Source organism: Callorhinus ursinus, unplaced genomic scaffold (assembly GCF_003265705.2).
Source record: "Callorhinus ursinus isolate GAN/ISIS: 27379988/994484 unplaced genomic scaffold, GSC_fseal_2.0 scaffold1, whole genome shotgun sequence".
Lineage (NCBI taxonomy): Eukaryota > Metazoa > Chordata > Mammalia > Carnivora > Otariidae > Callorhinus > Callorhinus ursinus.
In genome coordinates this window covers 141,490,700-141,496,737 of record NW_027397063.1, presented here as the reverse complement: position 1 = coordinate 141,496,737, position 6,038 = coordinate 141,490,700, and the positions used below count along the sequence as shown (strand labels likewise).

Sequence of the window (6,038 nt, the reverse complement as noted above, 5' to 3'; positions counted from 1 at the left end):
GATAAAAGTTTTTTAAATTTAACATAAAAATGAAGGAAAAAATTATGCAATGATTAAAGCTTAATTTTCCATCCTGCCATCCCCCCCCCGCCCCATTTCACTGAGATGCAGTTGACATATAGCACTATGTAAGTTTAAGGTACACTGAATAATGACTTGACTTACATACATTGTGAATGATTACCACAGTAAGTTAACATCCCTCATCTCATACAGATTTTAAAAAAGACTTTTTTCCTTGTGCCCTTAGGATCTACTCTCTTTAACAAGTTTCAGTATAAGTATACTGTACAGTGGTATATTAACTATAATCATCATGTTGTACATTATATCTCCAGTGCTTACTTATTTTATAACTGGAAGTTTGTACCTTATGACCACCTTCATCCATTTCCTCCTCCCCGCACCTCCCGCCTCTGGTTACCACACATCTGATTTCTAAGAGTTTAGTTCTTTGTTTAGATTCCATATGTAAGTGAGATCATATAGTATTTTTCTGTCTTATTTCACTTAGCATAATGCCCTCTAGGTCCATCCATGTTGTCTCAAATGGCAGGCTTTCTTTTTTAAATGGCTGAGTATTTCAGTGTGTGTGTGTGTGTGTGTGTGTGTGTGTGTGTGTGTGTGTATACCACAACTTCTTTATCCATCCATTAGTGGGCACTTAGGTCGTCTCCACGTGTCAGCTATTATAAATAATGCTATGAACGTGGAAGTGCAGATATCTCTTTGACACAATGTTTTCATTTCCTTTGGATATATACCCAGAAGTGGAATTGTTGTATTGTATGGTAGTTTTATTTTTAATTTTTTGAGGAATTTCCATACTGCTTTCCACAGTGGCTCTGCTAGTTTATATTCCCACCGACAGTGAATGAGGGTTTCCTTTTCTGCACATCCTTGCCAGAATTTATCTACTATCTTGTTTTTTAAAAAAGAATACCCTTCATTATACAAATGATCACTGACAATATATAATTATGCATAAATAAAAGTCTTTGTATTTCCAAATAGCATTTTATGTTGGGAAAATGAACCAAAGTGTGCTTTTTGAGGATCTACTTATTATATGGGTCCCAGTCAAAAGCAGAATTCAAACATAAACCAAACAGGGCTCTGTCCTCAAGGAACTTAAAGCCCAAGGAATCAAGGCACAAACGCAGGAAAACCTTAATAACTCAAGAGTTAGGCAACATAGCCCTCCATAACAGAAATGCTGGCTTGTGCCAGAGACAGCATGTCTTATAAGTTCTGAAGGCAGGCTTCTGTGGGCCAGGTCTTGAAAAACCCCCACGGAGGCAGATAACCTTGAAATGGGCTTTGAAAGGTGGAGTTGATGGAGCCGGAGATTCCAGCAGTAAGGAAATAACTTAAGACAGATGGGGAAAGTGAGAGACACATTGGGGGCTGGTGGACGGGAAGGACAAGACCCTCCGCGTTCAATAGGGAGCCCCTGGAATGCAGGCTGCAACTGGGTGCATGTATCTGGGCAGGAAAGGGGTAAACCAGAGTGCAGAGATTAGTTTAGTGGTTGTGTGCAGGACAGATCAGGGAAGTGGATAAGCACAGTAATTTCTGCTTCAGAAAATTGCATAAACAAGAATGAGAAATGAAGTGACTGCTAGTTGGGAGGAGCAACTCTGGGATCCCCAGAGTCTCCTCAAACCTCAGCAGGCTCATTCCAGTGTTCCCTATCCTAGGCACCGATGCATTAATTCAACCTGCAACTCCTGAGGACTGGGCCAAGTCGAAGGACCCATGAGGCAAGTCTCACGTGGTCCCAGCTATATTAGGTTTTTTTGAGTATCCATAAGTGCAAATGAATGTGTTTAAAGGCTATCACCCTAATCCACTTCATTACCTCTTTCTAGAGTTGCACTATCCAACAGAAACATATAAGCCACATATGTATTTTTAAATTCTCTAGTAACCATGTTAAAAAAGTAAAATCAGTGAAATCAACTTTAAAATATATTTTATTTAACCCAATATATCTAAAATATCATTTTAACACGTAATCTATATAAAAACTCATGATGAGATTTTAACTAGTTTTCATATTAAGTCTTCAAAACCCAGTGTGTATATACACTTATAGCACATCTCAAGTTACTAGCCACATTTCAAATGCTCAATAGCCACACATGTGGCTGGTGGTTACCATATTGGACTATGTAGCTATAAAACCTTGCTACTCAAAGTCTGGTCCCTGGATCAATAGCATCAACATCACATGTTAGAAATAAGGAATCTTAAGCCCCACTCCAGACCTGATTCATCAGATTCTTTAATAGGATCCCTGGGTAATCCATAGGTACAAAAAATTGAACAGTTCTTCCTCATACATTAGAGAAGAAAGATGTAGGGTGCACAGAGTTTTGTCTATTCAACATCAACGTTTCTCCTAGTCATTGAAGTTCCACGTCATGATTCCACTCAGTGCTAGCTCCAGACAGAGATCTAAGCCAACCAGCACTTCTTGGTGCTGAGCACTATGGTTGGTTCAGGTGTTTCATGTAACCCAACAAGAATCAATGAGACTCAATGAATCCTTTGATAGATTCCACTGTGTTTGAAAAGGCCATGCACTCTGGAGCCATTTTGGAGCATGATGGGAGAGCCTGCCTGTATATGAAGCCTGTGAATGGAGGAAAAACCAGATACTGATGACCTCATTTGAGCCCCTGCTTCAAGGCTTATAGCTTAACTTTTCAGACATGTGAGCCAGTAAATTACCTGTTTGTTTAAACTTGTGTGCTAGATAGAGATCTATCTGTCTCCTCCTCTACATCTCTTCCCCTGGTTCTCTACCAGGCTCTGTGCCTCAGGGTATTGACCTTCAAGGATTACATGAATAGGCTCCCTTTGCCCTCTGGTTTTCTACTGGGGTTGGCCAATGGGAGGTACCAGCAGGAGATCAGAGTAGGAAGAGACTGAAGTCAGGGTATTTATTTGCTTGCCTCCCTTCTTGTGAGTTTGCTGAGTGCTAACTTCCTTCCTATCAAAGGCTATAGCTACTTTCAGGCAGCTTTTTCCTTCACTTACCTTCTCTGGTTCCAGTAGCCCTCTGTCTCCCTGCTCCATCATGGCCTAGGGCTGTTTGCTCCCCAAGGTTGTCAGTCCTGGACTACTGCACATTCCTTTTGGTTTCCCTATTTCCTGACCATGACTCTGCAAAAAGCTCCTTTATCAAACTCTCCTAGAGGTATCCATTTTGAGTGTGCCATTTATTTCCTTCTGGGACCTGACTGGTACACTAATTAGTATCAGGAGTGGTCTTAAAATAGGATTCCATACACACACACACACACACACACACACACACACACACACACAATGGGCTATTACTCAGACATAAAAAAGAATGAGATCTTGCCATTTGTGACAACATGGATGGACCTAGAGGGTACTATGCTAAGTGAAATAAGTCAGACAGAGAAAGACAAATACCCTATAATTTCACTGATATGTGGGATCTAAAAAACAAAACATATAAACAAGCAAACACCAAACAAAAAAACAGAAACAAACTCATAAATGCAGAGGACAAACTGGTGGTGGCCAGAAAGGAGGGGGTAGGGGGATGGGTGAAACAGATGAAGAGGATTAAGAGGTATAAATGTCCAGTTATAAAATAAGTCATGGAAATGAAAAGTACAGTATAGGGAACATAGTCAGTGATACTATAATAACGCTGTAGGGCGACAGATGGTAACTCCACTTCCTGTGGTGAGCACTGCGTAATATATAGAATTTTTGAAAATAAAAGGGGGTTTCCAGAATTGAGTTGCTCACATTTTTGAGGAAGACATGGATAACCTCCTTGCTGTGGTGAAATGGGACCCTGGCAATCCATAACATGCAGTGTCATCCCATATAAGCAAATCATCCCTGGGAGTGGCGTGGGATAAAGCAAAGGTAGGGAAGGATAAAGACATGAGGAGATTGAACCAACCTGAAGCACCTGTCACAAACTGTGTATTATCAAGTCCAGTGAGCCATAAAATGGGAGAGTCATATCAGCCTGCCATTATAAAATAGAAATGGGTATACACTGGGCAGATCCAAAGACATAGTGAGCTACCTGAATCCCCTGGTATCCAATGCCACTGCCTGACTATATCTCCTTCCACATTCTACCAATGCCCTCCAAAGAAATAAGGGCAGTTAGTGGAGGAAAAGCAAGCACGGGCTTCTCTTACAGAAGCAGCCAGAAGTGTTGCACCACAGACCACTCTGGAGTGGCTCCAAAAGCCTGTAGTGAAGGGATGTGCTCCAGTGAGCAGTACGCTGCTACAGATCAGCTGAGGCACAGATCTACCCTGACTTGTGGGTAGAAACTAACAGGCTGGCCAGCTGGTCAGGAATTTACAGAGAGAAAGATCAGAAGACCAGGGACAAGGTGGTCAAGGGAAAGATGGACTTCTTGCCATCCACACAGTATAAAGATATTCATGTTCCACAGAAATGCTCATCCAAGGGCCTCTGTTGTAGATGAGACTCTCAGTAATCATGAGGACAAGATGACCCAACCCGTGGACATCGGATGGCCTCTTCCTCAGATACTCTGGTTCCTGGTCAATAGACCCATTTACAAAGTGGCCATGGTGACAGGAAAGGAGACAGTGATGGGCTCAACAACATAGACTTGCCCTCATCAAGCTGATCTGGCTACTGCCAATATTGTGTCTTTCAAGAAATGCATCCATTTCGGGGCACCTGGGTGGCTCTGCCTTCAGCTCAGGTCATGATCCCAGGACGTGCTCCCTGCTCAGCTGGGGGGTCTGCTTCTCCCTCTCCCTCCCTACACTCATGAACTCTCAAATAAATAAAATCTTTTAAAAAAAAGCATTAAAAATGCATCCATTTCATTTAGGTTGTTAAATTTATTGGCATTAAGTTGTTCATGAGAGGTGCTAGGTGGCTAAGCGTCTGCCTTCGGCTCAGGTCATGATCTCAGGGTCCTGGGATCGAGCCTCGCATGGGGCTCCCTGCTCGGCGGAGGTCTGCTTCTCCCTCTCCCTCTGCCCTTTCCTACCACTCATGCTCTCTCTCTCAAATAAATAAAAAAATATTTAAAAAAAAGTTGTTCATGATATTTCTAAATTATCCTTTCAATATCTCTAAAAACTGTGATGATGTCAACTCAGTCATTCCTGATATTGGTAATTTGTGTTTTCTGTACTTTTTCTTGATCAGTCCGACTACCGGTTTAACAACTGAAGAGATTTTTTTTTCTCAAAGAATCAGTTTTTGGTTTCGTTGATTTTTCTCTATATTTTGTTTAGTATTTCACTGAATTTCACTCTGGTCGTTATTTCTTTTCTTCTGTTTGAGTTCAAATTACTCTTTTTTTCCGATTTATTACGATGGAGGCTGAGGTCATTGATTTTTGACTGTTCTTCTGTAACATAAGACATTTAGTGCTACACTTTCCCTGAGTACCGCTGCTGAGTGCCCAGCTTGTTTATTCAGAAGCTGTGTTGCGCCCAGAAATGGTACCACTCCCACAGGGACCAGCCAGACACCCAGTTACTGAACCCCTTTCAACATGTTGGGGAAAGTTCTTTGTCTTTATAGGAGTAGACATGCATAGCATGGGTATGGATTTGCCTCTCCTGCCTGCAGCATTTCTGCCAGTATCACCGGTTTATGGACTTGCAAAATGCCACATTTATCTCATACCACACTAATCTCACACGATGCTGCTTCCATCAAAGGGTCACATTTTATGGCAAACCAAGTGGGACAGTGGCCTCACTCTCTTAGAATTCCTGGTCTCACCATAAAGTCCTATCACCCAGAAAGAGCTAGTTTGGTAGAACAGTAGGTTGGCCTGTTTAAATCTCAGTTATAAGTCTTAAAAATCAGCAGCCAGTCTATGGTGCCATAGCCAGAATGCATGGCTTTGAGAAACAGGGGTGAAGAGGGGGGTGACCCTCCTCACTGTTACACCCAATGAACTACAAAGAAATTTTTGTGCTTCTCATCTCTGCAAACTTGGGCTTGGTGGGTTTGGAAGTTCTAGTGCCAAAGAG

At 41.9% G+C, this 6,038-nt stretch overlaps 1 pseudogene; it reads right to left on the bottom strand.

Moving 5' to 3' along the window:
* Positions 1-3,087, bottom strand: part of LOC112820334 (SAP domain-containing ribonucleoprotein-like) — a 6,646-nt pseudogene extending 3,559 nt beyond the window's left edge.
* Positions 3,088-6,038: the final 2,951 nt, after the last annotated feature.